The 26,079-nt window shown below is 42.3% G+C and overlaps 1 protein-coding gene across 3 annotated transcripts in view; it reads right to left on the reverse strand.

Annotated features, from left to right (window-relative positions):
* The window catches only part of ESRRG (estrogen related receptor gamma), a 702,537-nt gene that overhangs the window by 42,018 nt on the left and 634,440 nt on the right, over positions 1-26,079 (reverse strand). The gene's annotated exons all lie outside the window — the stretch shown is intronic.

The raw sequence follows: 26,079 nt of genomic DNA on the forward strand, positions 1-26,079 counted from the left end.
CTATTCCCGCTACTGATGAAATTAAAAATAATAAAAAGTATCCGTATTTTAATATCAAATTTCTACGTGCGTGAGTTATGTCCTATTCCTCCCAGACCAGTGGAACCAGCCGTTTTTCTTTCCGCGACAAGGGAGGTAATTGCCCTTTCCAGGAAATGGGTTCAGTCGAGTTCCACTGACCATCAGCATTAAACCCCTCAATGACTGTAATGGCAGTTTGCGTGTGAAAGGTCTTTTCCCTGTGCCATCCTGAATCTCACACCTCAGCACAGGCTTGCAGCGGGAGCTCGAAAATGAAAAACCTGTCATGGCACACTCAGGAAGAAATGTGTCCTGTCCAGCTTGAGGGTGGCTTATTTCTACTAGCCAGGGTGGACCACTCAGGGCCGGACTGGCTCCCGGGATTTCCTTAATAAACAATGCAAAGCAAATGTGTAAAAAGGTACGCTTTAAAAAAATATTTTTATTTTTTTTCTAAATTTTATATCGGAATTTTATGAGTTATACACCATTCGCATACATTTCTTGTACGAGCTGGTTTACTCGTAGAGGAGTAATAAAAGAAGGACAGGATAGTGTAGTCAGTAGGAAAAGAGAGGGAGCTAAGATGAGAGGGATATGAAAGGCCTGTGGAGAGAGTTCTAAACCTATTTGTTTTTCATCTTACATTTAGAAGCACCAGCAGCTCCCCAGCAACAAAACCAGCCCCCTCAGCAGTGAACCTGGACTCAACCCTGCCACCCCAGCGAAAAACGCCTGGTAGCCAGTCCGGCCGGGTTGGTGGTGGTCCTCCACATGTTGTCGGGCCAGAGCCCTATCATGGGAGCTGGGCCTGCCTGCAGGAGGATGGTGCCTGCTTCCATCTGGATATTCTTGGATGTCACTGAGGGAGCGGCTTCATTTCTTGATATCCATCGACAGCTCAAGGAGCACAATGTTGGCCACCAAGGGTCAGAACTCCACAAGCGCCCCAGGCTTACCAAAATGAATATTCATGAGAGCCTCTGACATACTCTGCATGCAAAGTGCTTCTTCTATGCAAATGAGCATCATGAACCGCTGACCAGACTATGTCTCTCGGGGACCTTGTCAGTAAAAAAAATCAGAGTGTTTTCACTTATCAATGAAAATAAACCTCACAAGAAAGGCCGATACAATTATTCTTTTTGTGTTTTTAAACCTCTTAGTGTAAAATGGAGTGCCTCTGTTAATTGCAGCAAGAAGATAATGCGGTTTTGCTTTACCACCATTTTTGCGCCACCTCATATTCCACTGGAATTATAACATCTGCATCGCTGTCAGCCTAGAAATGTCAGAATACTGGCTGCAAGGCCTGGCAGTGATGGTGGATGGGGCCTCATCATGTCAGGAGCCACGTGGCAATAAGTGCTCTCATGTGCTTAGAGGGGCACTTTATGTCATGGCTGATAAAATGCATCTGATTTCACTGTCACAAAGGAATTCCCAGGGAAAGCTCACAGGGACACATCTAAAATAGGACCTGGGTGAACTGCACCCGCTTCTGGCCCTTGTAGCACGTGGCTCCTTCATATATCGTAGCAGGTTAAATATACATGCGAGCACAATAAACATTTCTGGCACTATTTGTGCATGGCACATATGCATATTGAAGTTTACACAAATAAATACTAGCTATTGAAGTATGGTGCTAACTCTTACTTAATTCACTAATAAACGTGTGCACACTGTATTTTTACACAGATAGCATCCATGCAATTTGGAAAAAGTAAAAAAGATGAATTTTCTTCCCTTTGGACTGGTTTGTTTTATATAGATAATATAGTCCCCATGATTTCTTCCCATTTCTATACACTTTCGGTACACAGTGTGAAGTTTTAGTACACCGTTCGACCATTTCTATATTCAGTACTGTGTGGCAATCAAGGTGTAGGTTAAATTTACAAATTTGCAAATGTCTAAAATATTGTGATATATTTGCAGACATAACATGCATAAGGTTATGCATGTGAGTGTGACGTGTTCTCCTCCTGTTCATTGCATTTCGCTAACCCTTCCACCGCTACCCTCCAAGGAACATCCCATGCCTACTCCAAGTAAAGTGTGAGTGCGTGTGTGTGTGTGCATGCACTTGCTGACAAACGCTACTCTTACAATATTCACACGTATGAAAATGTAATGCATTTTGGTGAGTCACACCTACTGCACACATGTAAAAAGTCTTGATTTTCACAGGTGTAAGTCACATACTATGATACTGTTATTTTTCTTTTGTTAGTTAATTAGCATGTCTGCAGGCATGTTTCAGGAGTGAGTACTTTTGCAGTTGCTGTTCAGTACCTAAAGTTTCCTGCCTGGCAACTAATGTCATTGCGTACCATGTAAGCGGTCATATGTATGCAAATGACACTTGTATCTCTCTTAGAAATATACAAAGGATGATTTCAACCCTAGATATCCCTTGCTGGTTTTAACCTTAGCTTAGGGAAAATAGAATGAAGTACTCTTGTCTACAACATGGTAATTTTGATATACGTGTGCCCCTCCAATTCACTCAACCGTAATCAGATTAAGAATAGCGGGTTGAGGGTTTTATGATATATTTTCTGCGCATTGTTACATTTTTGTTTTAATATTTGTGTTTTATTTGTTTAATCAACTTGTCACTGCTCTTGCAGAGCTTCCTATGATATCAAATGTTTGGTTATTTTGATTTGATATTTTTTTGCCTAACTTGGACTGGAATTGTTATGATTAGCGAACACTTCTTATACACATTGTTTGTGTAGTTTTTTTATCATTTTTTGCATTTTTTATGGTTATACGTCTGTATACTGAATAAAGATCATTCGAAATTTGAAGGGAAGCATATCAGTGACAAATCCATAAAAAGGCATAAATCCACTGTCATAGACTAAATGTGCAGCAAATCTCCTATCAATAGATCCCTGCGGTTCAGGAGTCCACCTTGGGTAGGAACATGACATCCCCGTGGAGAGCGGACCCAATGACGAAGCTTGCCTCCTACGCAGGTGAGGATACTCGGTCCATTAAGCGAAAGCGACTGTTAGTACATCTACACTAACTTTGCTGAGACAGCACTGTCCTAGGCATCACATGTTTTCTTCTGCTCTATAAAGAGCCTATCGCCCAGTTTGCCTGTTGACACTACCGCAAAACATATTAAAACCCTTGAGGTAGGAAAGATGGCTGAGGCGGAGGGTCTGGCATGATTACATCAGAAAATATGGCTGAATAACAAGTCTACTGTCTGCCATGATCAATGTTACCAAAATGCCTTAAATATCAATTTTACTTATTCGTAATGGGGCGCCGCTGACATGCTGGAGCGGAATTAGATTTTTTTCTCTTCCTTTCCGCCAACGCTGATGGAAAAGATGTCCCAATTAGGTCATTTATTGAAGTTTGGCTGTGACAGGGAGGTGTTTATAGGAGTAAAAAAATATGCAATGTCCACGTGAAGCTTGCCTGTGAACTTTGCATGAACCACCAGGAATAATGCAGTGTGATGACAAGCCAGTTATACCTTCCACTAAATTTGCTGTCTGGAATGAACTGAAATAGTGTTTGGTTTATGTAATTACTTCCATCTATCTTTATATTCCAGCAGCATATCGCAAATTGAAAATACTAAAAATTGACTGTTGGTTCTGATATTTAATGATTGCCGAAGACAAGGCGATGATTTATTGGTTACTTACCGATGTGACACATTTGCATCTTATTAGGCGGAGATTACTATGCCTTGAAACGCGGACGGGGCCTGATCATGTCTGATGGATTGATTTGATTTGCAAATGTAATCAAACTAATAAGAGGGAAAAAATGAGCAATAATGCCTTGTTTTTTCAACTAGCAATCACTCCCCCGCCAACAAGGCTGGGATCCCTGACTAAGCAACGCGCACAGAGTCTTCCTGTCTCTTCGTATAAACAAGGGGACGCAACGAGCTCTGATGAGTGGATAACGAGCCAAGCATGGTGATCATGGTGTCCTTTCCTAAGAGCTCTTGTTGGAGCAGTACTAGCCAACAAGACATGTTAAAACCAAACCAGGCTCATAGAATCTCTAATATCATCAATTGTTGTGACATGGATCCTTTAAAAAAGAAATTTACACAGTGCTGTAGCAAAGGAACCTTATTCAACAAAAAGATGTCCCTAACCACAACTGGGTGGAAAATGACAGACATAATTGGGGGAGCTGTGGGGCCCTCCCATCTCTTTTTTTCTGTCTCACTCTACATGCTGAACTAATGATAGGTATACCCCTGAATTTACATTATTAATTGTGCTTTAATTAGCCATTTTATATTCAACCATTGTGCACAGTACAATGTGTTGGGTGTGTTGTTTTTCTTCTTTGGTATTTAATTTTGAAAACTCCTATTTAGTTTGACTAAATACTGTGGGATCGCTTTGCCTATAACCCACATTCTCCAAATGGTCCCTAGACCAATGGTTTTTCAAAACGTGAGCTTTCGTGGCGCAGGGGTGACACCACACTACTCATATTTCCTCACTGCAAACAATTCCAAAGGGGCAAAAATGAGGTTCCTAGTGATACCATTTTCAGGCATTAACCCACATCGGAATGACATTTTCTTAATTGTAAAGATAAAGTGATGGTGTACATAGCATACTGCCACTTTTCTAATGCACACTAAACGTTTCAATTGGGTATTTAAAAGGAGAAACGAGTGGAAGAAAATCTGCAAAAATACAACAAAATCCCCCTGAAAAATTAATGAAGTCCACGAAAATTTCCCTAAAAGCAAAGACAGTTACATCAAATCCTTCTGAAATCAAAGGTTCTTCACCAAATCTGCCTGGATTAAAACCAAATAAATTAAAACCCCTGTGCCAACAAAAGCAGCTATCTCAAGTGTTAATTTAATGTAGGAATGCGTAAAGGATTCAAAAAGTGGAATGATGGTCCCTAATCGTATCTCATGTGAAGTTAATATTGGTTTGCAAGAAGTAAGGTGAAATATAGGTTGGAAACACAGATTAAGATTGTCCGAGCCAGCTAGGCTCTTCAATGTGACTACCGAAAGTGCACCATCTTAGAGCTCCTCAGAATTCTTGACCCTCAGGTGCGGGCGGGCATTATTGAAGCTGGAAGGATGCTCCACGCTATGACTCTAGTGACTTAAGGTTGACTCCCAGTCTCAGACCAAGAACAAATTACACATGATGCATCAGTGCATTGTCAAAGGTAAACCCAAAAAAATGCAGTTAGAAGAACCCTCCCGCTGCAACAGATCATCTTAAAGATAGACCTAGGCAAGACGGGCACCAGTAAAAGGGACAACCGAAATAACAGCTGACGTGACTATGCCAATGAGGAGGATGGCCAGAAACCCACTGAAATGTACCACAGATGCTGAATGGCAAATACATTTAAGTGGTTTACAGGCAGTGGAGGGTACCATGTACGCAGGGTAGGAGGGTGGATGACAAAAAAATAAATACAAATTAAACAGACTTACCTTCCGATGCAACGTCCTCCTTTGGTCTTCTGATAGGGTCCAACATGGGACCCAGCAGCAAACTCCCATATCCAATCCTGGCGCTGCTCGCACAAGTATGAGACCAGAGACAGGATTGGTTGGTGCGGCCTCACTCAGCGCTCCTAAGAGCAATGGAGGTCTGCGCTTTCTCTAGGTTCGAAAAGTTTAGCATGCGCAATTCTGTTTGGCCGTCACAAGACGGCCAGCCAAAGAGACATGCGCAATTTAAAGTGCACAGCTTCCTGCTGCCACTCGGCCGCACTGGCCTCACACCGTCCGGTTACTCAGTTCAGGGCGGGTCGTTGCTGAAAAATAAAACAGTAATAAACTTTATTACCATTTTATTTTTTTACCTCTGGTTTGGGGCTTTCTTAGTGGGGCGACGCTCTTCCTCTCAGGCGAGGAGCCCCCCTGTTTACAGTTCTGTAGATGTTATACTAACCCTTCACTTCTCTGATAACCCTGCAGTCATTTTGTCAAATTTATGCAATCTACTTTTAGATGTGCAACAACAAAGCAGACAAATAAATGTCTGCAACATAAAAGAAAGAAACCCCAATAATTTATTTGGGGGCAACCTTAATCGCTAACCATAGGCTTTTTTATAAGCAATTCCTCAGGTGCTGTGTCCTGCTTCAGTGCATAGATGCTGCCATGTCCAGACTGGCAGGTCATTAAGAAAAGTTATTTGTCAGGTGCTACATAAACAGGCTGTTTGTTAAAAGTGCATGTCAAAAGTGAAAGTTCATTCAAAGTAAGCCACAAAAATGTATTAGAGTAACAATAGGGCCTTTCAGTACCTATGCATGTGCGAGTGTATATGGCTGGGTGTACATAGAGACAAAGTGAATTATATGAGCAAAATTGGTGAGTGAATTATTGTCACGCTGAAAAACTGGAAACTGAAAGGGCGACAACGTTTGCAATGAAAGCGAGTTATGCCCTGTTGGCTGCACAGAGTTCACGCTAACCTAGAATCCTGCTCGGCGAGAGCATTCTCAAAATAGACGGCAGCATCGAGTGCACGAGGCCCTGTTCTAAAAGGAGCTTACTATTATCACTGTAAACAAGGGCCTGCAAAGCTCCTGCCTGATCCAGCTGATGCAGAACAAGATTACAGCGACCGGATTCACCAAAAGTGCTGACTCTTCTCTGCACGCTACGCCTTCACCGTGCGTCCGCCGTTACCATGCACCGCCCTCTGCACATCATGACGTTACCATGCACCCGCCCTATGCACATCATGACATTACCATGCACCGCCCTCTCCACATCATGTTGTTACCATGCACCCGCCCTCTGCACATCACAACGTTACCATGCACCGCCCTCTGCACATCATGATGTTACCATGCACCGCCCTCTGCACATCATGACGTTACCACGCACCGCCCTCTGCACATCACGACGTTACCACGCACCGCCCTCTGCACATCACGACGTTACCACGCACCGCCCTCTGCACATCATGACGTTACCATGCACCGCCCTCTGCACATCATGACGTTACCATGCACCGCCCTCTGCACATCATGACGTTACCATGCACCGCCCTCTGCACATCATGTTGTTACCACGCACCGCCCTCTGCACATCACGACGTTACCATGCACCGCCCTCTGCACATCATGACGTTACCATGCACCGCCGCCCTCTGCATATCACGACGTTACCATGCACCCGCCCTCTGCACATCATGATGTTACCATGCACCGCCGCCCTCTGCATATCACGACGTTACCATGCACCCGCCCTCTGCACATCATGATGTTACCATGCACCGCCCTCTGCACATCATGATGTTACCATGCACCCGCCCTCTGCACATCACGACGTTACCACGCACCGCCCTCTGCACATCATGACGTTACCATGCACCGCCCTCTGCACATCATGTTGTTACCACGCACCGCCCTCTGCACATCATGTTGTTACCACGCACCGCCCTCTGCACATCACGAAGTTACTATGCACCACACTCTGCACTTCATGTTGTTACCATGCACCACCCTCTGCACATCACGACGTTACCATGCACCGCCCTCTGCACATCACGACGTTACCATGCACCGCCCTCTGCACATCATGACGTTACCATGCACCGCCCTCTGCACATCATGTTGTTACCACGCACCGCCCTCTGCACATCATGTTGTTACCATGCACCGCCCTCTGCACATCATGATGTTACCATGCACCGCCCTCTGCACATCATGTTGTTACCATGCACCGCCCTCTGCACATCATGACGTTACCACGCACCGCCCTCTGCACATCATGTTGTTACCACGCACCGCCCTCTGCACATCACGAAGTTACTATGCACCACACTCTGCACTTCATGTTGTTACCATGCACCACCCTCTGCACATCACGACCTTACCATGCACCGCCCTCTGCACTTCATATCATTAGCATGCAATTGCCCTCTGCACATCATGACGTTACTATGCACCCACCCTCTGCACATCGTGCCATTACCATGCTTCCGCCCCTTGCACATCATGTCATTACCATGCTTCCGCCCCTTGCACATCATGTCGTTACCGTGCACCCGCCCTCTGGGCATCATGATCATCATGCTTCTGCCCTCTGCACTTCATGCCGTTACCATGTACCCCTCCCTCTGAACATCATGTTGTTACCATGCACCAACCATCTGCACATCATGCCATTACCATGCTTCCGCTCTTAGCATATCATGTTGTTACCATGCAACCGCCGTCTGCACACAACGTCGTTATCATGCTACAGCCTTCTGCACATCATGTCGTTACCATGCACCCACTCTCCCTTTCTCATCACGGTCATGCCCTGCACCACACCTAAGTCTCCAAAAGTGCTCACCAGAACTGTCAGTGGACATGAGGCAATGTCCATTGAGCCACCGCGCATGTCTTCCAAGGCATGGCGCCAACATGGTCAGATGCAGCAAGAAAGCACTAATGAAGGCCTCTACGTCATCACCCAGCTGGTGTGGCTGCCTATGTGCGACGAATTAGCAGTATGGATCCAGTCTGTCAATCAATACCTCGCCTGTAGTGATGCACGCATGAAACGTAGACATCAGGGCAGACAACCCGCGTTTTCCACCGCACTCGAAGGGAAAATCACAGCACTACAAAAATCCACTGAATGAATGAATGAATGAAAAAACTCAGAGTAGCACAAGCATCTGAGGTGCACCCAGCAACACAATGATGCTGATTTCATGGAATGAGCATGTGCCCCTTTCAGAGTGCACTTCTCGACAGTCAGTGAACATTCACAGGGGAGCAACGCGTTCTGCACCTACCTCCCCACCCTCTTCCTCAGCCAGCATGCTATGTGGTCCCCAGGAACACAGAGTGCCCAAGACAGACGGTGGCCATGAAGGCCAGTCCAGCAGACCAACGTGTGCTCTGTTCATCTAGTACATCTCGTTCTGAAACTCCCTGCTGCTGGATTTATAGTATAAACAATGAGTGGATGCAAAATAAACCTGCCCTCCTCCACCCATCGGAATAAAGTTTTATTAGAGCGCGAGCGGCGTGCATAAGAATGCGCCCTTCGATTTCTGTCCTAACTAGATCATAGCAGCTTCCTGACTTTATGAGCATCTGTGGGCGTCTTTTATAGGTTCCCATCAAGTGTTTAAATCATAAAGGGAACCTTAAAGGTACCAGCAGCTGCCAACCTCAATCCCTCCCACCAAACCTAGAGCCTTTTCCTGGTTGTGCTGCCCCGCAATGACTACATCTATCCCCTTCGCTACCTTAAAAAAACTTTTAGCCTAAATAATATATGTACTTAAACAACTGTTATACAGACTATGATAAGGTTTACATAAATTATACATGTGGAATGATTTATTTAATTGGACAATAGAGCACGCTTTATTATAATAATAGCACACTTGCCAAGTCTACTTGGAAAGCATTATAATTTATCTTTATTGCACCATGATATTATGTTCCATATGGTACCATAGGAAATTAATAGAACATTAAGCTTGTGATTTTAATGTGTGCAATGAATTTAAATAATGTTAGTGGATAATACATCTGAGAGTAACTCGAATGTTGATGTGCCCAGACAATATGTGTCCTTTAATGACAGCAATTTTTAAGGCTGGGATAAGGTTGTGAAGGGGAATGACAGAGTGCTGTAAGACAAAGCAATGCAAAACCTTCTCAATGACCGCCACATCCTTCTCTACTACTAGAAGCACAATTGAGTGCGTGTTTATAATCCTTTTAAAGTCTCAGCATTGCATCTCTCTCCTACAGTTACATTTCTAAGGTATGTTAGGTTCAAATACTAAATCGGGAAACTCAACTCAGGATTATACATTATTTTTTGATGTTTTTTTTCTGATTTAGAAATCTGCAGTTAAAAACATGTGAGCTTTCCAAGGTTAAAAACCATTCCAACGCTGTTTTGTGCATTTCTACCCACACAGTGACAAATGGTGTTGACTCTGAGAGAGTAGCTTAATTGTAACACTGACACACTAAACTTGGGGTAGACAAAATGTCTGGGCATCCAAGACGAATGTTTCATACCAGGAAGCTGCTGCAAAGCAAAAGAAAAGGGAAAGTCATATTGTCAATAGAACAGCCTATAAATCACCCATCTTTGACGGGTAATCAAGGAAATGAAGAACATATCGTTAAGAACCATCATGTGACTTTGGCGGCCATATTAGGTGTGGGCTCATTAGCCTGTTGTCTGTGGATAATGAGTATGAGGCTTTTTCAAAATGGAGGATTTATTGAACCTTTTAATGGAAAATTTGAAAATAAACTTTTTAATTCCCAAAATATGTTGTTTTCAATTTCTACATGGTAGCAAATCCGCTAGCCTGTTGAGCTGCTTCTCTGTAGACTGTTGTGATACTGCTTGTTTGTGAATTTTTGAATGCAGTTGGTAACCGTCCTCATGTAGATTGCTTAATGCCTTTGGGTTATCTTTCATACTATATAAAACTTCAGATAAACATCAAAACTGCTTGAATTGTTCTGGTTTGTCATTCAATCCTATAACTACAACAACATTAAAGTGCAAGGAGAATGGGATTCCACATATTTTTACTATTAGTGACACTCGCTTTCTTATATATTTCCACTTTTTATATCACATTCTCACTCAGCAATCCATTTGTAGGCCTTCAAAGCATGATAAACATAGTAATACTGTCACTTCTACTACTGCAAGCACTACTAATTGTATTACTACTACTGATAATGATAACAACATTGATGTAATAATCAGCAATACAACTACTACAGCCAATACCAGTGCTGTAAGTAATATTACTACTACCAACACTGCTATTATTGAAGTCCTCCACATCTCAGGTGCAATTAAGTTTTGCCTGGGTTCCTTCCTCATCTGGAGGGAAACATTTCAAATATAAGGGTGACATTACAGACCTGCAGAAGACCTCCTGCTCTCAGAATAATGGCAACACTGCCCACCCCTTGCCTATCTAAGTGTCCATTCGTCTTCCTCAGACAAGCGTATAAAAAACTCTTCAATAAATAAATAAATACGTTTTCTCTGAAGTGTCAGCTTTAACAGCGAGTTCACTGCTACGCTCTTACTATGTAACATTGCGATTTAGACAGCAAATATGTCATATTTTAAAAAAATTGTGTGTTGGATTATTTTAGGGTGTTACCCCCAATTCTACATGCTGACTACCACATGTTAGTTATTGCAGCCTGCTCAGAAACAATTAATGTTTCTCAATAGTCAGGTGCTGGTTGTTGGCAATATTAGAGTCCTCATAACCAAAAAGATAAGCCTTAACAAATCCAACACGTATAGCATGACATGTATTCTTTCGGTTGAGTATGGGGAATATGTGTGTGTGTGGGGGGGGGTAGTGTTTTTGCACTTGTTTATAGGCACATAATATTATTGTAATGTGTATTTTTGCTTGTAAGTCTCAGCAGAGTGGTAAATATTGAATGGTGTTGAAGTCTGAGCTCTCTTCTTAACCTTTTGAGCAACTGTGCACACTGCTGAACAATGTGAAAAGATAGTAGCACCTCACAGCAGGGAGGATATAGAGTAATGGCACAATACTAGTATTATTCATCACAACTATTGTACTTTTTTGAGATTTTACCATTACTCCAGAGAAAGTAATTAGGTTTAACCCTCCCTGTTCATCTGTATGCCAGTATGATGCTAAAAGGGTATCAGAGTGTGAAGCTGCACTTCTTCCTCTCCCAATCCTGTTTGGCAAGTGACTAACACTGTTCAAGCCCTACTAGCCCTTCATAAACACCGATCGCTCAAGCCTGATACATGAAAATGCTCTACTGTTCTATATGTTACAGCGCAGAGATCTTTCTTCTTTGGCCTCAAGAGCAAGACTATGCACATGATTTTCCCACAGCACTGGGTAAATACTAGAACAGGCTATTCTAAATAAAAGAAGAAAAATATTACTTGGACCCACACCCCTCCTGCCAACCCACATAAAGAACCTCTGAACAGTAATCAGCAACCAAATCACCATGACCGGCCAAGTTAATGCAATCTCTGACTCCTGCTTCCACACACTCAAGGTGTCCAAGAAGATCTTTAAATGGTTCCCCACCAACACTCATAGAACCGTCATCCAAGCCCGAATCATAAGCAAGGTGGACTTTGGCAATGTACTCTATGCTGAAATCAATGCTCAACTGACCAGAATACTCAAGACCATATGAAACGCAGTGATCAGGCTCACCCTCAGCCTCCCACCCACCACTCATATCACCTCATGCCTCAAAGAGCTCTGCTGCATTCCAATCCACAGCTGGGCACTCTTCAAACTCCTCACACACACGTACAGAACCTTACACAACATTAGACCCACATAGCTCAACAACTGCATTAAGTTCCACAAACATTCTAGGCAGCTCTGCTTAGCCAGACTCCTATTTGCACCCACTCCCCCCGCATATGCAGAGCCATATACGGCAGTCATGGCTTCCTCTACGTGTCTCCTAAAACCTGGAACGACCTGCCCCTGCACATCACAGCCATCTCCTCAGTTCTTGAATTCTGCAAGAAACTGAAGACTTTGCTCTTCACCTAGCCCTGGCCCCATCAAATACAGCTCCTGATTCAGTGCCACGATACACTCCTGGCGCTATATAAATACAGATAATATATAATTCGACCCTTTTAGGCCTCCAGAATCCTCAAGAGATTTCATGTCCACTCACAAACAAAGTCCACATCAGCCCTGAAAAAAATCAGGAATGGACATAACCTTCAATGAAATCTGGTGAAAGTCTCTGACATTATGTAAGAGGTAACACGATGTATGGAGTGCATACGAGCATCTATTTCAGTCGTTGTTCATTACTATGTATTTAGCTCCATAATTTTAGAGTGACCACTATCTTAGTCAAACCTCAAAGTGTAGTACATTGGTGTTATATGAAAGTAAGAATGCATTAGTCAAGCCTTTTATACACAGGACTGCTGCTGTGTGCTTTGAGAAATGGCATGTGATAAGAGGTATTAACAGTGGTTGCACACAGCAGAAAGGAGAAAACCCTATAACAACACCGATTCAGGCGGCAGAACGTCTTCTGATGATGACAGCAAAACATTCCAGCCGGAAGTGTAACTCACACCCCACTGGCTCACAGAACGATGTGACCATTGCTTAATTTGAGCCGGTAGTTTCCGGTGCTCGGCACGGGCACTTAATTGCCGGCACCAGGACTTAATTGCCTGAACCTGCAGGTATGACAACTGCCACATGGTGGCGCTGTTTGTTTAATTTAAAGATAAGCAGAACATGTGTTGTTTGTTAATTCAATATACATTAAAAATAACTAGTACCTGCTGCCCAAGCTATTCTTAAAGCTTTGGTGGCTTCAAACAGTCTGATTTGTTACCCTTCAGTGTGATGGTTAGCAGTTGTGTAAGTACAGTGGCAATGTGTGGTGCAAACTGCGGTGGCATCCTGACCGGGTCTTATTCTTATGCAAATTACAGGCCCTCACGTTGCCTCAGAGGTTCAATGTGAGGGCGATCAGCCATTGTTCAAAGGTAACTATGGCCAACTGATTTTCACACAAAAAACTGTTAAATATACTTTACTTCGCTGTCGGTCTTTCTTCTGACCCTTCCCCCACATTTACCATCGCCCTTCAAAAATGATAACAAAAGCATGCCGTCCGCTCCTCAGCCATGGCTTTGTAGCTCAAGTCCTGACAAACAAGACAAAGATCTCCTAAGGAGAGCAGAGAAGGAGTCTGAGATTGTGTTCCAAAATATGAATGATTGTGAAGATACAATGCCGCATGTAGAGAACCAACAGGTGGTTACCCCACGATACACCCACTACATCACTTTCTGGGCTACCCCACGATACACCCACTACATCACTTCCTGGGCTGCCCGATGATACACCCACTACATCATTTCCTGGGCTGCCCCATGATACACCCACTACATCACTTCCTGGGTTGGCCCTGGCCCGAGGAGATAAATAAAGGGGGGTAAGGTCCCTCGAGCCTTCGCTCGCACAATATCACTGAGTGCACGTTCGTTCTGTGCAGCGCCGCAAACGACTAGGCCTCATCTAATGGCTTGCATACGGCACGCTACACTGCATACACATTGAATTTGGTTACGATGGGGTCAGAAATTATGTTTGACTGCCTTACTGATCTGGCACCCACTAGACCCAGCTTTATGTCAAGCTGTGCACGGGCACTCAATATAGCACATCACTAGTGCAGTAGACTTGGAGGCAGGTTAACCTTAGGGAAAGACTAGCCCCAGCCGGGAGTACCTGAAAACCCATCCATGAAAGGTTACGGGCAAAGCTTTCATTAGTGCAGCAGGTCCAGTAGCACCGAGGCACAGCAGTGCGAAGGGTAAACTGTATACTAGTTATAGCTGTCTTTAAGACTCAGTCACCAGGGAGCACATATTCCTTACTTGCATTAGGGCTCAAGGCACCCTCGCCTTTTGATTTATTTGTTTGCACATTTTTTTAAGTCTCAAACCACAGGTGACCATCTCAGAGTGCTGTTGGGGTGGGGGGCGAGGGATGAGAAAAAATATAAGAAAGCGACCTCCTTCAAACACACCTTTTGCGTGAAAACCTGTAATTATTTCGCACATTCTGCTAAAACGTATACACACTACTGCCACGCATCTACCTCTTAAAAATACATCTAAATAGAGCAAAGTTGCACTTTTTTTGTTTTCTATCTGTTCACGCATGTAGTTTGTATACTTTAAACTCAAAGTGTTCCTTAATTCTCTGCGTCAAATTTCATGTCCGTGGAAAAGGGGTACATACAATAGGTCATTAAGGTTACAATCAGGCCTTCTACAGACATGAGCCAATCAAAACTCAATCTGTATTTAGATAAACTCAAAGGGACACGTGAGGTCACTAATATGCTTTTCTATAGTCAGAGCATTTCAACCAATTCAACCAAATGCTGATTTAAAACCTTTTTATGCCTCTATGTTTCATTTGAAATGGATGTGGTAATACAAATGGTGTACTGAGTCCCATAACAACTGCAGCAGCTTTCAGGGTAAGGGTATCTATCAGAAAAAAATCATTACCTTGTTCACAAGACATTAAATATACACGTTTGCCAAGGTCCCCTGGTATCCTGCAGAAACCTGGCCCGCCGCAGCTTACAATCACCAGCTGCCACACAAGGCCAGCCTCAATCACCCCTCTCTTTATTTTGCAGCCATTTTCCCTGAATGTCAAAGTCAATTTAGTGCAGTTCACTTTGCTGAATAAATCAGAGGTGAAATCCTTGCTAAAAGTTAAATTTGATTTGCTAAAAGGAGCTTAGGGCAACTATTAATCAATATATCCAGAGTGTCAGAGCTGAGGCCATGACAGACAGGCATTCATTTGGAGATTGACTGAGACATAGAGGGGTGGGAGGAAGAAAAAGGGCGACCGCCAGACCTGGGGGTTCACATGGCAACAGAAAGTGGTGCTGAACTGAAGGGGTGAGTACCCCTCATGTACAAATATCAATATAGATTACACGCGCAGTCAACATATGACAGGGCTCTATGGAAACTGATTTTACTAGGGATGTTGTTGCTATTTCACTATGTGTGTTGTTTAATTAAGAACTACTGTCGGCTATTACATTCACTGGGCTCTCAAATATTATCAGAATGGGCTCTACTTTCCAATTATATGAATACTCACTGGCTTTTTTCCATCTTTGTATACATGTTTGAGTATCAGTGGTTGTGGCATTTCAAGTGGTAGTTCCAACTCACAAAGTTTATTGCTAACACAAGTAGGACTTACATGTGACCTCTAGACGGATTGTCACTACCTAACTCACGGAATGAGGATAAGAAGACATTCATTTCTTGTGCAATCGGACTGACTGGAGCTAACAATCCGCTGATATGGAGGATTATGCGCTGTGGTAATTTTATGAATTGGGACAGTACATGGTGCATTTCTGGTGGGATAGCCTGTACAAGTTAGTGACCGCCCATAAACTCATATGTTTGTGGGCATTCCCAAACGTTTTTTAGGGAGCTTCCATCCACTGGAAACCTACTTCTGGCACATTAGTAAGTCCTTCTCCTGAATGGGAAAGGACCTAATGCATCTCTATATCTCAGGGGGGAGTCGAAGAAGGACTTTTTTTCCCAAGGACCACATGGTTTACCTGTGGAATGGAGAGAACGGCACACTATTAAATATTCGAATAAGCTCTTAAAATATCTAGTGAGCTCCAAACACCTTTAAGGTAATTGATGGTTCTTGGATGAAGTACTGAAAGAAAACTCCTCTAGTCAATAATACAAAATAATTAGTATTTGTGGTGAAAGGTGGCTTTGTTGAATGATGTGCATTTCATATGAGGGCCTATCTGTATTGGTTTTTCTCACGATTGTTCTAAAATGGTTTAGTGCAAGTAACTCAAGAGCACTTTATACTCAAGTACTCACTTTCCTTAGTTTTTCCGTGACTGACTCAACTCAAGTTACATTTTCACAGAAAATGCTTGTGAAAGTCGTGATACTCCTACAGAAGTCTCCAGTGCAGAGCAACGGATACTTTGTTCACTTCAATACGAAAAATCTCAGCAACTTCGCTAACCCCTAATTGATGTTACCTCTTTGAGTAACCAACTGTGAAATCACTGCTAAAACTGAAATAAAATCTCTAAAGCATGTACGGAATAAAAGATACACACCTATTGAGCAGGCGGTGTGGTTGCATGGTACTATTTACAAATTAGTAGATATCACAAGATCCAATAATGGCTTTGTAGACAGCAACATCCACTCTATTTTTCCTGTCTTTTTCAGGCTTATTTTTAGCTAATTATCCATATTTGATCGGCATGATCTCAAATATGCGACTGCTGACCAATAATTTGTGGCAATCATATCATTGCATGGATTCACCGCTATTTTTCCAGTATCAACCCCGCAAAGCAACTTTTGGGGGCTGTCAACTCAGCCATGATGCACCAGGATGAATCTCTGATATCGAGCTGGGTACCAAAAAAGCAAAAACGTCTCTTTAATAGGACCATCAAGGGTAGTTGGTGGTGACTCTTGCTGAATTAAAAAATAGGCAAAAGCTCCCCCTGTGGCCCCCTGGTGAGCCTTTGTGGTTTTGTAATGCTTGGCTAGGGTTTTATATATCACTAGACACACAAGGCTGAGGAGCGCATGGAAATGGCTTCTTCTTGATCGATGAAGATGATTTAATGCCTTCTACCAATGTCTTTCCATTACACGTTAATTTCAGTGGTCTAGAGGGCATTTTTGTCTGCATCCATATTTTTTTAGAGAACATTTTGTTCCTCTCTCAGCTTGTTAGGTACATATTTTAAGAGCCTAATGTTTCCGGTCTCCATTTAGAACAGGAGGAGAGCGCACATTTTTGCTGAATGTCAATGAGACACTTGCATTAGAGGGATGTTGCTGAACTGATTCAGACATTGTCATGAAGCCACTGACAAGCCTTCCTTAGGAAAAGAAGAGCCTTAAAGCCTTAAAAATGTACAGGGACAAAAATGGCCATATTTTAAGTTGCAACCTGCTGCTTAACCGCATGCGTGCGGGCGGAATTCCGCCCGTACGCTGAGTTTTTTTAAATCGCATGTTACGTGACGAGCTGGGCTCGTCATGAGCGTGCGAGGAGGCTACCTCATGACGAGCCCAGCTCGTCATCAGCGTCGAAGGGGTTAAATGGACCCCCCCCCACAAAAAAATAGACAATCAAAAATGCTAATTTACATTTCAATATTCTTAGTCATCATTTTCCATGGTAAGAGCCAATGGATAACCTGGACTCCCTCTGTAGACATGTTCATGTAGTTCCGCCAATATAGGTTACCGCCTTCTCCCGCTCCAGCGGCCAAGACGCCTGATTAAGCACCTTCAGAATTTTTTTCACTAACTAAGTTCCAGAGGAATATTTTTAATCTGACACAAAGAACAACAAGAGGTCTGGCGGCTGGGTTGATAATCGTCTTATCACCCCCTGTGAAACCCGGCTCGGCGGCCTCCATCGCTCCTGCAGACCGGGCCGCCGCAGAAGGCCTGCGCTGGGGGGAACGGAGTGAAGTGGAGTGTGGAAGTGCCTCCATATCTACATAAAAGAGATTAGAGGCGACAGCGTCCCCTTTTACAGCTCAATCATACTGTGTTAGCAATGCGCTTATCCGAGCGCGGACGGAATTGAAAGAGAAATAAAAAAAGGCTCTGGCAGATAGGAACCAGAAAAGTGAGGCATGAGCAATTTCTGAGGCTATAAAAGGATGGTAATGGCGGGGTGCTGTCATTCTCAAAAAGGGCTATTAGGCCACAATCTTCTGTTCACGTGCCCTCACGTTCCCAGCGCAAAAGTCAAGCATTTGCCACTGATTCCGCCATCGCTCCCTCTTCTGATAAGACCTGGTCATGTTTCATAATAACACCATTTCTGTTTGTTTGATTTATTTTTGTAAAGGGGCTAATTCTGTTTTCAGACAGTTTCCTAGCTATTCTTTTTTGCTTACCTTTTCTTTTGTGGAAGGCATTGCTCTACAACATTGCTTCTTTTGACTAAAATAAACTGTGCCCAATCTTGACTATGTTGAGTACTATATCTTAAGGGAAACACTTCCCTTTGGCTAGTGTGGAACCAGGATGTTTTATCTCTTAAGCCCCATGCCCAGAAAATTTGGTGTAGTAACATAAGACTCAGTGCACAAATGCACAACAAGAACCTGCAGTCAATCTGTGCATATCATGCTGGCCATGGCTGGCCAAAGAATGATGCCTGTTTTTACAAGCACAGGTTCAGTTCAGCTGCACACTAGCTTTTGTTAGATGACTGCTTACCATTCAGGTCTTTTGCTGCTGCTCCCTAACCCTGTTCTCGCAGGATCAAGGGTTGCACCTGCTGGTCACAGCCAGGCAGCACCAGTTGAAGCCAATCACTGCCGCTGCTCAGCAACGCCTACACTCAGTACCGCGTGACTGTGCTGTCATGTGGCTACAGAGAGCTCATTCCTGTGAGTTAGCCCTGGCTTTAGAAAGTTCCCTCAAAGTTATGCTTGCATATTTCAGTCTCAAAATCTCCCGCCCATTGTCTGTGTACCTTGAAGTGGTTTAAGCAGGTGGACTGTAAGTTAGAAGAATACAACATCTGGTACCAGCCGTGATGAAGGAACATCACTGGGCAGCGGTAGATGCGCCTCCATTTCTCCATCTGGGAAAGTTTGTGAATGTATCGCTTGCTTAATGTATCTAAAGGCGCTTGTTTCAAATTCATCTTGCAACTGTGCTCAGAGCTTGCAATGGTGAAGACTAAACCAACTTCAAATAGCGACTTGATTAGCAACATAGATTTACTGAACTCTATGCAATGGAGGGCTGGATGAAAAATTGCAGCACTTCATGGCACGAAGGGCAGAAAGTTACGCAGAATCAAATTTAGTGAGAGTCGCCTGCTGATTAAATCTTTCTTGGCACTTACATTAAATCAGCTGTTCAACATGATGCTTAGCCTTACATTCTTGTGCAAAGGCAAGCCAGCAGGGTCTAGCCTCTGATTTGTACTGGAAGTTCACTTCCAGTACAAGTTCCTATGCGTAAGCTACAGCACAGGAGTCACAGGCATAAGATGTAGGCTGTAGGTAAAGCACACATGTTACGTGTGAGAATAACAGGTGATATTCCGCTTGACCCCTTGTTTACTATACCTGCTTTTACTTGTCAGTAGGATTTTAGGTAAAGTCAGATTGCACTAACACTACATTAGTAGATCTGGCACGGTGCCAAAATCTACAGGTTGGAATAAAGCTGTTTATGTGTGACTCATCTTGATATGTGTCTGAATCACGTAATTATGGTGTGACTCCTTCTTAATGGGATAGGCATCAGGTTATAGAGATAAAAAAAAGTACAATTGATAGTATTGGACATTTAGGATGGGGGACAAGGAAAGCGTGTCAAAGTGATATAGAGAGAGAAGTAAGAAAGAAAAGAGAGACAGGTGTAAAGGAATGGGGAGAGAATTGCGATCATAGGCATGACAAAGGCCATCTCAGAACCCTGAGAAGACGCGACAGACCAAAAAAAAACAGATACACTGAAAAATCCAGTTAATTCCAATGCATAGTAAATTTGTTCTCACTTGAATAAAATATTGTAGATAGGCATGACGATGTTCGCAAACCTCTACTATTTTCTCTGGATGTAAAGTCAACCATATCTCTTGCCATTTATCACTTATTCTGTCATCAATGATACTACTCTGTTGAACCCATACAATCGAAGAAACTAAGCAATGGACTTTTACGAACAAGCAAATGTCAGATTGTTCAATTAAATGAAGAAATCTATAGGCTTGTAAAACAAACATTAACGAACAATACAACAAATCCTTTAAAATTGCATGTAAACATACAATGGATGCGCTGTAACTGGGTGTTGCATATTCTGCATGTCTCACTGTGTGCATGTTTCAGTGACATTAACAGGAGCACTGGCAGTGAGGAGTCTTACATTTGCATGGTCAACACCCTGTAGAAATGAGGAAATGTCCTCTTTTGAAGATGGTCTTGCTGCAACAACAAGCGTTCATTCCTTACACCAGAGGATCCCTGGAGGAACAGAGATAAACTATGGTCCCTACATCTTCCACGTGGCCCATGTGATCATTTGAAAAAGGCTGTAGTCCAGTTTATGTAGCCCCAGCAGATCTTGAGTTTCAAGGGGGCCAGGAAGTGAGAACATCGCCATGTCTTAACCATGGGCTGCTGGGGTGTTGAACAAGGCCTGCCTCTTAGAGGTATCCACCACAGCTGATTGTTCGGTGACTATTTTGTGGGATAGGTTGCATAAGAAGATTTGTGCCTACTGCTGCTCTGTCTCCGGCAACTACCAACATTTTTAGCCCAGCAATCCTCAAAGAACATTGAGTTGACCCATGTTATATGTTGCCTTATGGAGCTCTGCTTTTGTGAGAGGAAGTTCAAAGAAAATAAGAGATCTGCTGGTACCTATTTAATATTGCTCATGCTCAAGGCAAGAGTCTGGGTTGTCGCAGTTAATGGGCAGGCAGGCTGCAGTGTCACCAACACTTCTTCATTTGGGATAGGGATGTTTAAGTTAATGTTGTGGTGGATGGGGATAAAGATTAAGGTAAACTCTGAGCTCGACCAAATTGAATGGCAATGGTTAGTTTATTTGGTTAGGGAACATGGATGACAACCGCAATTCCACGGTGTATGCATTTAAGCAATATCTTGGGTATCACCAGAAATACGTGATGCAACAGGATGGGTAAATCTGTAGAGTGCAACAAATACTGCACAGTTCATCATTTTTTAAAGTTATGCTAAGTGAACATTTGTATATTATTATACCGCTGTGTGTGTTTGTGTGTGTCTGTAAGTGTCTATGGATGTGTGTTAGAGTGAGGGCCAAGGCTGCATTATTTTAATATGCTTCCTTAATACCAATAGGGGTCACATGATAATTTTTTTCTAGATGTCCGCATACTTACAAGATTGCATTATCAGACCATCATATATACAGTAATAATTTCACGAGGACACAATACAATACCCACAAAACAACAATTGCACAAGTGATATGAATAAATTGCCTTGAACCCACTATGTATGTGTATTGAACACAGCAAACAACACAGTGAAAAAATTCTGCCTCTGTAATCCGCAAATATATATTGTTGAGATCTGATATACAAAGAATTTCTGGTATAGATGTTATCAAATTCTATGGAGGTTTTAGTATGAAGGGTTAGAGTCTCTACTAGCGATAAAAGTTTCCCAGGGCTGGAACTCCCCAGCCTGTAACATAAAACAGGAAGTTGCACAACATCAATACAAACATCTCCATGAATGGATGTGCTTGCCTAAGAATCACAGTAACACAAACAAATGTACCTAACAACTGATAACATTGTCTGCTACACAAAGTGTGTGCGCTGCTTGTACTCTACGCTTGATGTCTCAGCAGAAGATGACTCTCCCACTCCGCTATAACTAGCTGCGAATTAATCTGGGGCGCTTTATTAGCAAGCGGTGTAAGGCAAAGCAGCCAGGATAACACAGAGTGATGTTTAAATTAGTTTACAATTTGCCTGGTCTCATCCAGAACTGCTCTGAACAAAGCCATTCAGAAATGTCAGCTGTGCTGCTAACCACTGTAACAAATTGTTGCCTGAACTCTGCACACCTAATGACTTCAAATTAGCCTCACTCCCATATCGCCTGACAGTTCGTTACGACTGTTAGCAACATGGCTGGCGTATCATGACCAATAAATTGATTTCAGTTGGGGCAGGGAAAGGGATTTCCATCAATTTGATTAAAGAAACTACTGTAGCATTCAAAGCATAAAGACAAACTAGTTTAAGGAGACAGAAAAGAAGTGAACTGGACCAGAAACACATTGTTCACGATTCAAAAGGCGCGTTGAAAGACCCTTGGTTGTGTGAAGACCGAATGCTCACATTCACTGAGGTACGTAGATTAGAAGGACTCAGGTGGCTCCCGAGGCATCTTTAGTGAGTGTTTCACAGAATTATTGAGACATGTTATCAATTATTGAGCTATTTTATCAACTGGCCATGTTGGCATATTGCCAATTTTGAGAATCCGGTCACATTACATATAGGGCCAGTGAAATTACGCGGCATTGGAGGGCCACATTATGTGGCAGGGTTGACCACTTATGCTGCAAGAAAAGCAAATTAGGCTGCACAATGCAGCACAATCTGTATCTCTGCTACTTTTTTTATTTTGCCAATTAAATTGCCTAGACAATTTTGCACCTCATGCAATGCTTAAATACAGCAGTCGGCAACTCAAAGGTTACCAGTTAACCTTTCCAAAACGGTTTCTTACTGCATGGAACCATGTATGAAGCTTTTTGTTGAGCAATTTTCGATCTGTTTGGGTGAAACCTGCGAATCCTGGGTCAGATGCTGGATTATGTGGAAAATGTGACACATTTGAAACTATGCAGAGGGTACAGTGGCTTCACAAACACATAATTTAATTGTAACTGATTATTTAACCTGAGAAAAAGACAGATTCTAAAAATAAAAGTAGGAATGTGCATGAATGTAAATAGTAAAAATGCACCACAAGTCACTGCTGAAGTATTATATAGCAACACTACTACCCAGTGGCATAACAAACCTTGAGGGGGCTCCCCTGCAAAGTACATGTAGTAGTTTGTTAGTGAGTTTGAATCTGATCTAGGTTCCACTCCCATGTTTTGAAATATGAGGGTATTTCCTATGGGGGTTCAGGCATGGGGCTGAGGGTGAGCACCTGTTTCCTTGACAGCGCTCAGTTGCTTAATAAAAAGCCTCACTGTTATTTTCTCTGCTGATACGTTTACAATGTTTTATCACTATATCAAATAAGAAAACTTTGCAAGAAAAAGATAGTCATGGTTGTCCTACATCTAGACCGGTAACTATATTGGATAATCTGAAATGTATATTCCATACACCTCCTGTCCGATGCTATAAAAATATATAAACAAAGTGTGCCATGTTTCATGAGATCTCATCTTGGAGGAAACTGATACCTAAAGAAAAATGAATAACGTTGCTAGTAGTTTTGTCCCTCAGAATAAACATTTAATCACAGTCTAGTTCAGTATGTGTGGAGGGAATTGAGAAGCAGCAACAATATTCACTGAGCAAAGTAGAGGAAAACAATGCTGAGCACATCAGACACTTTTTGGATGAGTTATGTTATGCCATGTGACAATTCGCATCTACCCGCCTCCTGCCCCAATTTTATACTGCGTGATCTGACCTGTGTGGCTATTTCCCACTTTTATTGCTAATCTAAGTCCTTCTGCTGCTCTTTAGTATGATTCTGTACCCTTTCAAGGAAAAAGGTACAATAATGGCATCTATCAGGAATGGAGAATATTCTCTCTAGACCATCTAAGAAAGCTACCAAACAAGAGTTCTGAGCAACAAAACACCCATCATATCATGCTCTTATCACAGGCAAACCAGTTGAAATAAATACAATGTTTGAAATTATGACCTTTATTTTAACTCCCAAAAGGATTTACAGAGCTACAATCATGGTGAAACCAACAACACAAAGAAGCTTTCCAGAACATTTGAGGTGTTCTCTGTATCAATTTGCAATCACTCAGTGGGTTACCTTAAGCAGCAACACCACAGCCAGGACTGGTACCCTTAGCTAGCTCCCTATACAGCTCACCGAGGAAGCCCAAGAAGCATGAAATGGTCTAGTGTTGCTTGTCTTGCTATTCAGACAGCTAGAGACCTCTGAGTTCATCCTGGGTTAGCCATTTTGGGAAAGGCCCAATAAAAGATTGCATTCTAAATAATGTTCAGTTCTGTAAAAAATTATCTTTATTTCATTTACTAAAACTAGTGGTTCTCTGCAAGAGAAACCGTAGGCCTTCAGAAATAAGTTGGAACCTGAGATGTGGATCTGTGCAACATTGACTGCTGCGAAGTAACAAATATTTCCTGTTCAACCATGATTTACAAGCTCATACATGCTGATAACATTATGCATTTAAAGATGGTCCTAAAAGAAAATAACGTGCCAGAAATAGTGCCTGTTCAGAATGGTTACAGTAAGAAAAGTAGCCCTGAGACCACGCCTGTTCCCACAGAATACAATTAGTAGGAGTGGTAGGTTTTATCCAATCAAACACTCTCAACACAGGGACTCGTCTCCATAATCAGCTTCCCGGCACATTGCTATAGAAGGGAAGAGGGAAGGGGCTGTGTTTGGCTTCTTTCTAAATTCTACATGCACAGTCTACACAGGGTGAACATAATTGAAGAGTGTTACATCCTGTGCAAAACAATTAAGCTAGATCTATCAGCTATGACTTAGCACTGGTCAAAAAAGAATAATCCAGATCACTTAGACCCTAATTACGAGTGGGTCGTTAATAAGGTACTATTTATCGCACCTCATAAATAACGATACCCCGTGATGTTTTTATCAGGAGTGATAAATAGTACTAGTACGAGTTTTGGGAGAATATCATGGAGATTTTGGTGTTTAACACAGAAAAGTCTGCATGATATCGTAAATACTGTATACATTTCCACTGTTAAATTTTGGCAGTTTGACCTGCTGAAATGTAATAAAGGTTGAGGGACTTACGCATCCAATAACTATCAGATGCATTAAATACAACCAAACTTGTAATTCCGACCCCTGCACAAAAAGGGGTTTACTCAAGGGTCGTAAAACAATGACCCACTCTTGGTCGGTTCTCATTGTCCGAGTATTGGTTTTACTGTTCTTTTTGCTGTTATTGTTATTATTATCATTATTGTTATGAGTAGTGGCATAAGCAGTAGCTGATATAAAAGCAGTAGTTGTAGAGGTGGTGGGAGCAATGTAGTACTAATTACAATACCTATTAAAGGTGAGATGAATAATGGAACAGTATATGAACAAAGAGAATTGAGTGCAGTATCCCTCTATATTCAGGCCAGGGCAATATTATAAGTTGTGAAATATTTTAAAAATACAAGTTCCAATAAATAAAAAGACCAAGAAAGACCCTAAACAAATAATTTTGATACAACATACATCAACAATTAATTCTTTGGAATCTATAGTAAGATTTATTGCAAAAAGGGAATGGTATTTCTCTCCTCAAACAGAAGGCAAATGTGACTTGTAAATGGAATGGGTGAGAATCTTTCTCTAATTTTCTCCATCTGTAATATCAACAGTTTTATTGAAAGACTCCCATTGGTGCTGTGGGTGTCTCTCTGAGGGAGAGAACACTGAGAAGACGCGACAGACCAAAGAAAAACAGATACATTGAATAAGCCAATTAATTCCAATGCGTAGTAAATTTGTTCGCACTTGAATAAAATATTGCAGATAGGCATGACGATGTTCGCAAACCTCTACTATTCTCTCCGGATGCAAAGTCAACAATATCTCACTTATTTCCGGCGTCATCAATGTTACTACAGTGTTGAACCCATACAATCAAAGAAACTAAGCAATGGACTTTTACGAACAAGCAAATTGTCAGTAGTAGGTGTGGAC

The sequence above is a fragment of the Lissotriton helveticus genome, chromosome 6, assembly GCF_964261635.1.
Source record: "Lissotriton helveticus chromosome 6, aLisHel1.1, whole genome shotgun sequence".
NCBI classification, from domain to species: domain Eukaryota; kingdom Metazoa; phylum Chordata; class Amphibia; order Caudata; family Salamandridae; genus Lissotriton; species Lissotriton helveticus.